Source organism: Neofelis nebulosa, chromosome 9 (genome assembly GCF_028018385.1).
Source record: "Neofelis nebulosa isolate mNeoNeb1 chromosome 9, mNeoNeb1.pri, whole genome shotgun sequence".
Classification (NCBI taxonomy): domain Eukaryota; kingdom Metazoa; phylum Chordata; class Mammalia; order Carnivora; family Felidae; genus Neofelis; species Neofelis nebulosa.
The window spans coordinates 108,385,564-108,397,703 of NC_080790.1; the positions used below are offsets into that span (position 1 = coordinate 108,385,564).

A 12,140-nucleotide genomic window follows, 5' to 3' on the forward strand; every position below is an offset into this window, starting at 1 on the left:
ATTCTGTCTCCCTCTCTCTCTCTCTCTGCCCCTCCCCTTCTTGCTCTATCTCTGTCTCTTCAAAAATAAATAAAGAAAAACATTAAAAAATTACTTTAAAAAATGGGACATTAAATGATAAAATGTATGGAGATAATGAAGCATTCAGTAAATATTAGTATCCCTCATCTGCCTTTGTATCTATCATTTACCTATGTATCTTCTTTATAATCGTAGATTGGTAACCAATCTTAATTTACATGATTAAGTATTGGCATTCAATGTGCCTTCCTTAGAGAAATTATAGCAAAGGAGTATGGACTTTGAGTTGGACATTCTGAGTTTGAATATGGACTATGTGACATTTACATTTCGTGAGTGAATGTATTTAATCTCACTGGCTTCATTTTCTTATCTATGAAATGAGGGTAATAATAATTCTTACCTCTCGGGGTTATTGTGAAGAATAAATGAGCTAATACTTACTGGAATACTTAGAATAGTAATTGGCATGTAGCAAAGAGTCAATAAGTATTGGTTATCATTGTTTCCATAGTCCCCTAAATGATAAGTCAGTTTTGACTTTTATTTTCAGATGAAAATGGGAAGAAGAAACTCTGGGCACACACGTGTGTGTGTGTGTGTGTGTGTGTGTGTGTGTGTTTGTGTGTGTGTGTGCGCGCACATCTGATAATGTGCCTAAAATGATGAAAAGTTCCTAAATTGTAAATTCTGACATTTCAAATCAATTCTAAGTAGTTCCTTAATTTAGTTAAGACCTTTCAGTCGTGGGTTTTCAGATAGGGTAACCAAAGGATTGACTATGGTAAATAGTGCTTTTGAAAGATATTATCTGTCTATTAACAATAAAGCTGAAAGTATAGATTTGTTTTACATTATTTTCACATAATATTACTTGTCAGTGACCTGAGCTGAATTTGAACTGGCATTCTTGAAAAGAAAGACTCTCTTTACAAATCCCTTAAGCTCTAATGCAGTCATTTTAATTCACAACAGGCTAGAACCTTGTATAATTGTTCTCAGCTCAATACAATCTTTAACAGCTTTTGATTTACATATTGGGCAGCTGTTTTGAATAAGAAGCTGTCCATCATGGATCCTTTTGTCATCTGTCCAAGGAATGTGTTTATAAATGGTTCCAATTAGAGTAATGAAGGATTCATGTGAGAACAATGATCAATAGCTAACCTTAGGAACAATGTAAGTCAAAGACAGATGTAAACTGTGACAGGGCATAACAGTGTCAAGTTATCTGTGGGGAATGTGCACAATTGCTCCTGGAAAACAAATGAAAAATTTCAAGTCTTTGACTATTGGACAGAGTTTGATTCCATGACACAGAAGCATTTAGATTCTGTGTTAAATAAATCATTGACCCACACATGACTGAGACTATGCAGATTAATGTGAACAACAGCGGCTGGGGAAAAGGCAGTTCTGAGGCCAGCCAGATCAGGTCTTTACTATGATTATGGACTGCACCCCCCCCATTAGCCTTCAGAAACAGATGTCCATTGCTATAAGAATGAGCCACGTTGATAGGGAAGTTTCTGTGCAAACACATTTTAGACTATGTTAGACACATCTGGTCAAGGGCTTTGTAATAGCTTTATTTATTTCTTGCCTGAACTGGAACGTCAGAAGCATGTACTCCACATTAAGCCAAGAGTTCCCTTTGTTCCACACGGCTGCCACAGCTGGAACTTTTTGTAGGTTGACACAGCCAGATCTTCTGTAGAGACCATTATATTCCTTGGCGTATTTCAGTGAGTTTGCATCTTTTAATCCATCTCAGCAAGCAGTGGGGAGTTTGTAAGGGCCACGCGCAGGACGTCCTATTAAAACCACACAAGGACACCAGCTGGGAATGCAAAATTGATAGCATCAAGGTGGCCTACTACCAAGTTGGCCTTGGTAGGATGAGCTCTTTGCCATAGTCCTATTCAGTTAGATCATTTAAGGGAAAAAAAACATCAAAACAGAAGTAGTTTCTCATTCTTATGTATTGAGGTTGCTCACAGATTACTGTCTCCAGCTAAAATGAAAAGAAAAGAAATTTGCTGTAGACTATAAAATCTGTATGTGATGCACAGTTCATGAGGGTTACTAAAAAAATTCTAGCCTACAAAAGTTGAAGAAGAGAAGACCAGTTAAAACTAGGTTCTGCCTGGATTTCTAATATAATTAAGGTTGGCTGTTTTTTCTCTTTAACCACATCAATTGAAAGGCAAATTTCAATGTTCTATAGCCTTGAGGAGTAATAAGTTAAAGGGAGGTGGGGGGTGCCGAGAAACATAAGTAGATGTTCCCAAATGTGCACCTAGAATAGTCTCTAAATACATGCTGAATTGATTGTATCTGGCCTGGTTCAGATAAGTCCACTGCCTGCTTCTAGTTTTCAGGAACATGGTGTCTCAAACATGAGAGTAGCTCAATTCCAGCCCTGGAGTACCCACCCTCACTTTTCTTTTGTTATATCCTTCCTACTGACTTGAGCCCTAATTCAGAAGGGAAGCTGCCATAACCTTTCTAACTGGCAATCTAATGGTACTATAATGGGTTTCTCTTCTTAGTGAACCAACTGACCAGTGATTAAGCTTTAATTTCTTGGCACAGTGTTTGTGTAAATTATACCTCTGATAAAAACTGACCTTCCAGAGCCACTCCTATAAAGCTGCTTTTATCAAAAGTGTCTTGGAGAAAATATCCTCCAGGGTCCACTCAATCCTCCAAACATTCTTTTCACTGATGTTACTACAGCATCCTACTGTGAAGCAGATGCATGAAGAACTGTATGTCATAATGGACATGCACATGTGTCTAACACTTCGCTCAATATAGACAAAACTATAAAACTCCCATCTATGAAAGAGAACAGTCTCAACATAGAAAGGAGGTATTCAGTAATTCACATCAAGAAGCACTACAGAGAAAACCTAGACAGAAAGGACTAATGTGGATATGTATGTACCAAAATCAGAATATGCATAACAAACAAACAAGAACCTATAAAATTTTAACACAAGAAAGGAACTGTGATCTCATAATAAGTAGCATGGTAGAGTTGGTACATGAGGAGAGAGCATAAGTTCTGAAAATATTAAATCTAGATTTGATTCCAAATCAGCTACACAAGTTGAATGAAATTTCAGAAATCATATATAAGACCTGTGAACATCAATTGCTTTAAGTGTCAAATTGGACTAAGCATCTTGTATACCAGCCGCTACTGTGGTGGCACTGTATTCTATTGTTTAGAAGCAAGTTACTCAAGAGAAGGGGATTCTAAAAGGTTGTGAATACCATAAGAAGGGGATCACTGAAAGCCATCTTAAAGGCTGCTTATTACAGTGGTCTCATAGTCAGAATTCCTGATTTCTAATTTTTGGTTCACTACTTCTTAGCTAGTTGACTTTTAGTAAGCTTATTACTTTCATTGTGTCTCACTTTCCTCATTTGTAAATTGGGATGATACTACTTCTCTGTAATAAATCCTACCAAATTAATCTCATTTCTTTTTCTAAGCATATTAGCCAGTTTATATCTATATCTATCTATATCTATATCTATATCATCTATATCTATATCTATATCTAGACACACACATATACATATATGTATATATAAATATATATAGGTAAATATATATATTGGTAGGTAAGTAGATAGGCAGACAATCAGAACTTTTATTTCAACAAGATATTTAACCAAGAATTCCTTAATACCTTTGAGGACAAGAAGAAAAGTGGATGATTTGGGGCTACCCAATAAAGAGGGCTCACTTGAAAAAGGCTCCTCACACTATCATAAGGGGATATATTCCTGTTTTTTTCCCATACAACAAGTTTCTAAACTTCTTAAATAAGAGGATTAAGTGATGAGATTATTAAGTGCTTGCTTGGCACAAAACTAGAAGAATAGCTAATTGTTTAGACAACATATTTGAGACTCCACATGATATTAACAGATATAAGTGATATACCCAGATAAATAAGACACTATTTAACAAAGACAAGGTCAGCTAATACATTACAAAAAGTATAGAAGTGAGCAAGCCTTTTGTCATGGCTCATCTTTGTAAAATAGGCCTTTGTATTACCTCCACTAATTTTTACCATCATTAGCTTAGAATTGACTGTGCTGAGATCTAGTTTAGAACTTTCTGACCCAAAGTTCATGCTTTTTCTACCATTGTCACTCCCCTGTGTTTGCCTTCTGAGACTTTCAAGGATGTTATCTCATACCTCTAAGAGTTATGCTCTGAATGACAGTATTCACTAGCAACATATGGTGATTTCAACTTAAATTCAAGTGAATTAGAAATAAATTAAATAAAATTAAATAAAAATTAAATTAAATTAAAAATTTTAGTTCCTCAGACACACCAACCAGGTTTTAATTAATCAATAGCAACATGGGGCTAGTGGCCCCCATACTGAATAGTGCAGATATCACTGCATTTTGTAGAAAGTTCTATTGAGCAGCACTGATGTAGGGAAGTGCATTTTAGTGAGCCCAGGGGGCATGTTATAAATCTGTTAGGGCCTTTTCAGTTGTTAAAATGATTGTCAAATATAATCTTGTACAATGGAGAACAGTTATATTTTCTCATATCTTTTATTATCCTATATAATAGTTAAACAGACAAAAGAACCTATTTGTAATAATCTGAGTATAAAACTGAACTTTGTAAAACATATACCAAAAACAGTTCTAAATATATACTATATTCCCTGGAATGAACTTACCATGTGAATTCAAGTACTTAGTAAATTAATCTACTTTGGTTGATGTTTTGAAAATTACGTCGTGAACAGAAAAACCACCTCATGGTGTCTGAATAGTCAATAAAAGTGCATGCTATATTCTCTTTCATTGAATACAACCAAAACCCTAGGAAAAATACATAGGTCAAATATTTGAGGACTCTAGTACATAAGTAATAGGCAGATCAGCAAGAAGATCATAATTTAAAGTACCACAAAGATGGAAGATTAAGTTTCCATTTTTTTCCTTCCAGTATTCTCACTGTTTAACCATATGAGAGCAAAATAAACTCAAAAAAAGAAGGAAGAAAATAATAATTAAAAAGTACAAAAATTATGGAAATTATAAAACAAATGGAAAAAGCAGAAAAAAATCAAAGAAATAAAAAGCTAGCCTTCTGAAAAAATAAATAAAATGGATGAACTTCTGGCAAGAATGATAAGAGAGACACACAGAGGACATAAATTATCAATGAATTAGTAATGAAATAAAAGATCTGATACAAATACCCATAGACTTAAAAAGATAAAAGTAATACTATGAACAATTCTATACACATAAATGTGAAAACCTATATGAAATGAACCAACTCCTCAAAACCCACAAATGTTCAAAACTCATGCAAGATGAAATAGATAACATGAATAGTCTTACAACTATTAAAGATATTTATTTAATCCATACTTTACAGCTCTAGTAAGAAATTTTTTAGGCCCAAATGGTGTTACTGGTGAATGTTATAAAAATTTTAGAAATAATACCAATTCTAGATAGCCTTCTAGAAATAGAAGATGAAGGAATACTTCCCAAATCATTTTATGAAGCCAGCATTACTCTAATACCAAAATCAGACAAAAACAATTCAAAAAGTATATACCTTCCCTAGCCAAAAGACATTTTTAGGACACTTATTTTTCCATTGGAATTGAGAGGTTGATAACTGAATAAAGACAAAACAATAGCAAAGTTACTATGCTCCAAAAAATAGGGAAAGTAGTGCTTTTAAAATTGTCTGGAAGTGGCTGTTCCAAAGACATATCTCCATCAAAGTTAATATCAGCCTTTATTTTTCTTCAGGATTTAGGTTATAAAACAGGTAATTCAGCATGAATTTCACAGCTGTCTATAGTAAACTGGAATCTGAAGAATGGAAGGTTAAGTCAATGTTTCACTCATTTTCAGGAGAAATTGTATCAGTCAAGATGAGGAGTGCCTGCCTGGGCATAAAGACAACAGGAAAGGATCCAGGAGCCAGATTGGACCCAAGGTTTTATAAACAGCCTGGTAACAAGACCACTAATACATTAATTTGATTCTAGGTTATGTGAAGAGGAATATGCCAAGAAAGACTGGAAGTAATCTTTCAACTTCTCACCCACGTGATCAGATTCTTATTGGTTTATTAAGACTAATTTTTCTTCTTGCAACTAGAAAGGATTTGTGAGAATTTTTTTACGAATTAGGCACATTTATATAAATGATCAAAGCTTTTCAGACAGATATTTCTGGGAAATAGACTAGCTAAAAAATTGGTGTAGCCAATCGAGAAGGGAAATGTTTTTTGTGTGTCAATAGAGGATTACAAACCTACTTTTCTCCAGCTTAGCAGAGAAAAAGAATGTGCTTAAAGGAATCAAATAATGACAGTTTAATATAGGAAAAAATTGACAATGAAAACTCTGAGGGAGGCAGAGGATACAAATTTTCTCCTAATGGGTATTTAATTAGGACAGAACTGAATGGTTCTGAGGATTTCCTCTAGATCTAGGTTTCCAATGGGAGATGGAAATTAAAAATTTTTGATCTCTCCATCTGAAAATGTTCACTGTTCTTTATTACTGTTTGTTATTTAATTAAATCCTTATGTACTACCCCTCCTGGCAGGTCTTTCAGTTCCACCCACCCATCCTTTCCTTTCCCTCCTGTGGTAGAATGAGTACTTAATGGTTCCAATTTCTGACCATTCTTTGCAGTCTCTTCCCCCAGACTTGCCCATGACTCACATTACTTCTCAGTTTTTCTCCCTGAAAAGGAGGAGTCTATTTCCCCTACTCCTTGATTCTGAATGTAGTCATGTGATTTGTTTTGCCCATTGGATGTTAGCAGATGTGATGTTTGCACAGAATTGCAAAACAGCATATGTGTTTCTGCTTCTTCTCTTTCTTTTATATGACTGTCATGAGAACACGTCTGAGCTAGCCTGCTAGAGCATGAGAGATATGGAGCAGAACTGTATCATCCATTACTGACACTCCAGCCAAGTCCATACTAGATCAGTCAATAGCTAGCCAACACCCAGACATATGAACCAACACAGCCAAGATCAACAGTGCCACCTAACCAACTTGCAAGTAGCTAGGTGCCTCTTTGAAAGGAAACCTTATTAATTTAGTATTATTCCCCTCTGCCTTCCTCCCTGATGCAAGATCTTATTTACTGGATGGCTTGTGTTATGTCTATGTAGAGTATTTATTCGGGCAGTTAAAGCCCTCTCTCCTCTATTACCATTTTCTGTAATGTCACATCCACCTTTGGTCACCGCCTATTCATGATGCTTTTTGGCAAGATGTTCTCAGCTTCAAGAAATCATGCAAATCTCTACCTCCTCTTTTTCCACACCATAAGGATTCTTTAGGTCTGCTGTCATGCATCTTCTGGCATGGGAAAATTTACATCTTTTCCCACACCTCTCTGAGACATCAGGAGACCAGAATGTGAGAGTGAGAACAACTTCATTACATATGAGCTATACCTGTCTAGTTTCCATCTCTACTCTCTGTATCATTCTGGCACAGAGGATATTTGTATGGTACTTTCTATTGCTATAATTTCAGGATTACAAGCCTATGCTTGGGAATAAGTCTCTTCTGCCATTGGAAGGCCTCCATTTCTGTATAGACTTTTTCTGTTCATTAGCCTGTGATCCAGGAGTCAATCAAGATACAGATTCTCTAATTCCACCTTAAGAACTCACTCATGTTTAAGTTCTCCTCTTTTTGAAATTGCATCTCACTTCAACCAAATGAACTTTATTTATTAGTCAAGGATCACAGGCTTTTTATCCATTGTCTCATGCAATATTGTTTAGGGCATAATCTCTGTGCTAATTTGCCTTAAGGTCTTGTTTTTGGACCTACAAAATATCTGGCTTTTGCTAATCAATAGCCTATATTTTTAAAACTATTTTCTATTTTCCAGGAAATCATTCTACAATTCAAAGCAAGAATTTGACCTTTTCTTCTTGTTGCATCATCACTTAGTGGAAGCCCTCTTATGTATGGAATGCCTCTGGTTACATATTAAGATGGAGAGAAAAAGGGAAAAATTAGACAAAAGGAAAATAGGGATGATAATCCTTAACTAATATCTAACAATTGTGTCCTGAAACTATAAATAAAATATAATAATTGGGATGAGATGGTCCAGATGGGTTTATACAATAAGAGTAAAGAAAGATTAAAGACAGGATCCTGCGGAACATGAACATTAAAGGGACAGGAAAAGAAGATGAACTGTGAGGAAGAACAGAGAAATGAAACAGAGATTTTTTAAAAAGTCAAAATGGTGGCATACAAATCAGGAAATGGAGAGAATTTCAAGAGTGAAGGAATGAACCACTGTGGTAAATGGGAATACAAATTTGTACAATGAGAAAGAATTTGGTTTTTGAAATCAAGTATATCTAAGTTGACATACTGAGTCATACTCTTTAAGTTTCTCAATCTCTTTAAACCTTACTTTTCTCATCTATAAGGTATGCATAAAATATTATCTGATACTTAATGGTTGAGTTGTGAAATAATGAGATAATATGTATAATGTTGCCCAATGGTGAACTACACAGTGAATAATAATTTCAATATCATGGCTATATTCCCTTTATGAAATCAACTGGAAATATTTTTGTATGCTAAGGAATACTTTTAATAATTGGAAAGGAGCCAGATGACATATGGTATTTTGGGAAAGACACATTTTGATAATATTTATTCCACTTATTTCCTTATTCAATTTTTCAACTGTATCTTTACTCAATTTTTGGTTTCTTATCTGGACAATGTGTATTGTGTTTCTATGTCTGAAAGGATGCAAAAAGAAAAAAACAAAAAAACAAAAAAACAACTTTACCCAATAACCAACAGGAATTAAAAACAAGAAGTACCAAAACCAAAATAAATGTGAACTCCATTAAGGGAATCTCTCATACAAATCTGACTCTTAATATCCACAAATAACACAGTAATTAAAACTCATATTTTACAAAAGATTCACCCATTTCTCCTCCTATCCTGGACAGTCTGACAATGAGTTTGACTTCTGGGAAAGGATATTTAAGCAACATTACAAGAGCACTGTGTTAATTTTCATTGCCAGAAGCAAATTTAGGTAGAATTCTTGAATTTGAGAATAATATTAATGATTGACAAACACCACAACCAAGGCAACATGCTAACTGAACTACAAAGTGGGTTAAATGAGCTCCATTATAAGAAAATTTAAACATCAATACCCAGACTGTAAACTCAGGACTGAAGGGAGATAAAAAACAGTGCCCAGATAAGGCATGCAGGTAGTCCAGGAGGTCCAGCTATGCTGTTTGTGAAAATTAAAGGCCCAAAGAGAGATGCCCATGTCAAATATGATGCAGAATTAGCTAGATATATGGCAGGAAAAACACTGTTGCTGTCCTTAGAGCTAGCTGGTTTATAGGTAGACATGCATGTGATTTAAAGTACTAATTAACTGTCCTTCAACTCACTTTTTATTTTGCTTGTCCTATACCAGTACCTTGGCTGGGTGGGATATTTTAGTAGAGTGTTGGCCCAATCCTTATTCCTGTGGGATCTGAATCTTGGGTTACATAATTTTTCACTGATTAGGTGTATTTGCAAAGAAAGTACTAAAAGGTGCTACCAGAAAATAATAAAATTGTAATAAAATTCAACCACTCTACCCAGAATAATATTCCCCTTTTCTGTTTGTTGGCTCAATGACACAGGAAGTCCAAAATGCAGGTATGAAGAGGATAATGTCCATTCATCTGAACTATGGCCAGATGCCTGGAAGAAGCTTTCCCGTGATGAGCAGGACCTCCAAAGCTCCCAAGTCCAAAGTAGATGGGGCCAGGAAGCAAAAATTCTTTATGTGGGTCTCATATATAATAGAGAAGTCACTTCCATTTCAAATACTTGATTCTTAGATCTTTCCACCCAGGCTATAAAAAGTAGGCACTATATGACAGTCATTACTATGTATGAGGGCCATTCTTGAGCAGATTTGAAAGCAAAAACTTTCCACTTCTGGTTGGTGCCAGCATGCCATGTAAACCTATAAAAAAAATGAAGCTTGAGCTTTTTTACTCATCTGCCACTTGGTCATAATGAGCTTATCTTGAGTTCATATTTGTATAATGAGGGAGAGGCAGCACAGCAAAAGGAGAGGTAAAATGGCACTATCTACTCATGCCATTTTATTTGTGCCTTCCAAGCCTGCTCAGTCATGGTCTCATAAATATTATTCCTCTTTTATGATGGAATGCAGCTGTGCACATCCAATTTTATGGTTCAGTGGATCAGATATTGCTCAGTGCATGACAGGTAATTCAGACTGTATAATCACTTGATGTTCTATAATCAAGTATTTAGTCTATCAGGGCCCAGTAGCAAGCCAGAAGTTGCTTTTCAAACAGAGAGTATCTGTTGCCTGAAGACAAAATGGCCTTACTCTAAAACTCTAGCAAACTATTGTGTGATTGTCCTGTTGGGACTTGCCAGAGATTTCACAAAATCTCTTCTGGCTTCAAACATGCTAGCTTTATTGGGTCTGGTGGGTCATAAGGCCCAAGTAGCATGGCAACTCAGATAACAGCCAGAATCTGACCTGCTGCAGAATTCTTTTTATTCCAGACCCCACCAAAAAGGACAGCCTTAAAGATAACTTAGGAAATGGGTCCAATGATTTAGGCATATTGCCTCTCTCTAAAAAAAAGCTCCATTAAGCATTGTGCCTCTTATTTATTTATTTATTTATTTACACTTTTAAAGCAAATTCCATTTAATAGATTAGGAAAATTTGACATCAAATGGGCTTCAAAATGATTTAGCCAAAGTAAATCATCACAACTTAATGTTCCTTTTTTTTTTTTAAATATAATTTATTGTCAAGTTAGCTTATGTACATTGTATACAGTGTGCTCTTGGCCTCTTTCTTGATGTTTTGCAATGTAAATGTAATAACTTATCTCTCACTTGAGAAAAGATGTTTGAAATCCTGCAGATCACAGGTTCCTGAGATTTTGAGGGTTTATTTTCTACTTTTGGACGTGCATGTAACTTACTTACTAAGGCATCCAAGATAACTTACAACTTCCAGCTCACTAGGTTGAATTAGCACAGTGTCATCAACGTATTGGACCAGTGTGATATTCTTTGAGATACGAAGATGATCAGGGTCCTTCTAGACTATAGAAGCTCAACTCATGGAATGTGTAATAAATTAATGACCTTTTGCTATCATGGCTCTGAAAATGTTAGAACAACCTGTGAACAATGATTTCTTCTTTTTGGTGCGGTCATAAAAAAATATTTTTCAGCCCAAACACACTACATAAATATGCCATAAGAAGTGATACCCAACAATAAAATTTCAGGCAAACACACACCAACCAATTTAAATTAGCCAACAATATCCAGATAATATCATGTGAAATACATTTGACTTGCACACCACATTTACATGAACCAAGGGTGTTGTTTTCCTTCTGTAGGCTGAATGAGAGTGATAAAGCCCCTTTGCTTCAGGAAGAAACAGTATTATAGTGTTTCCATATGTTTCAAATAAACAGTTTTTCCACCCACAGATTCAATTCTTTCTACAGAAATACCAAAGCCTTGCACATTAGATGCTTCTTCCATTGTCACATTTTCAAGGGAAAGAATATTATTATAAGCACACGTGGTTCCGCTATCAAATACCTTCCTAAACATCCACCAACCTGACTCTTTACCTTTCAAAGAACAACTCCCTCATACCCTTATCCACCGTCCACTATCAAGTCTTCTCTTCCTCATTTCCTGACTACAATATTATTTACAACCTGTATTTATTTACTTTCCAATTCTAATTTATTACTGCCATTAATCTGTTTTATTGTTGAATTAGTAAATTTTTCTATTTCTGACAATTATCAGTTATATTGATTTGGGGGTGAAGTGAATAATTTTCTCATTGAAATTTATGTATAATAATGTAATTATATATATAGTGATAGCTTTCATTCATTAGCAGGGTTGGCATGGATGGATTAACAGTTATTAAGAAAATATGTTTCTTATTTTAGAAAGCAGGAGAGAGCACATATCCTTGAAGTAAGA

General features: G+C 35.1%; 1 long non-coding RNA gene across 1 annotated transcript; it reads right to left on the reverse strand.

The window, feature by feature from the left end:
* Positions 1–1,589: 1,589 nt before the first annotated feature.
* Positions 1,590–2,731, reverse strand: LOC131486243 (uncharacterized). Its single transcript, XR_009249259.1, has 2 exons — positions 2,652–2,731; positions 1,590–1,835 (listed from the first exon to the last, which is right to left on the reverse strand). It is a non-coding gene; the product is annotated as an uncharacterized LOC131486243 (long non-coding RNA).
* Between the last annotated feature and the right edge of the window lie 9,409 nt (positions 2,732–12,140).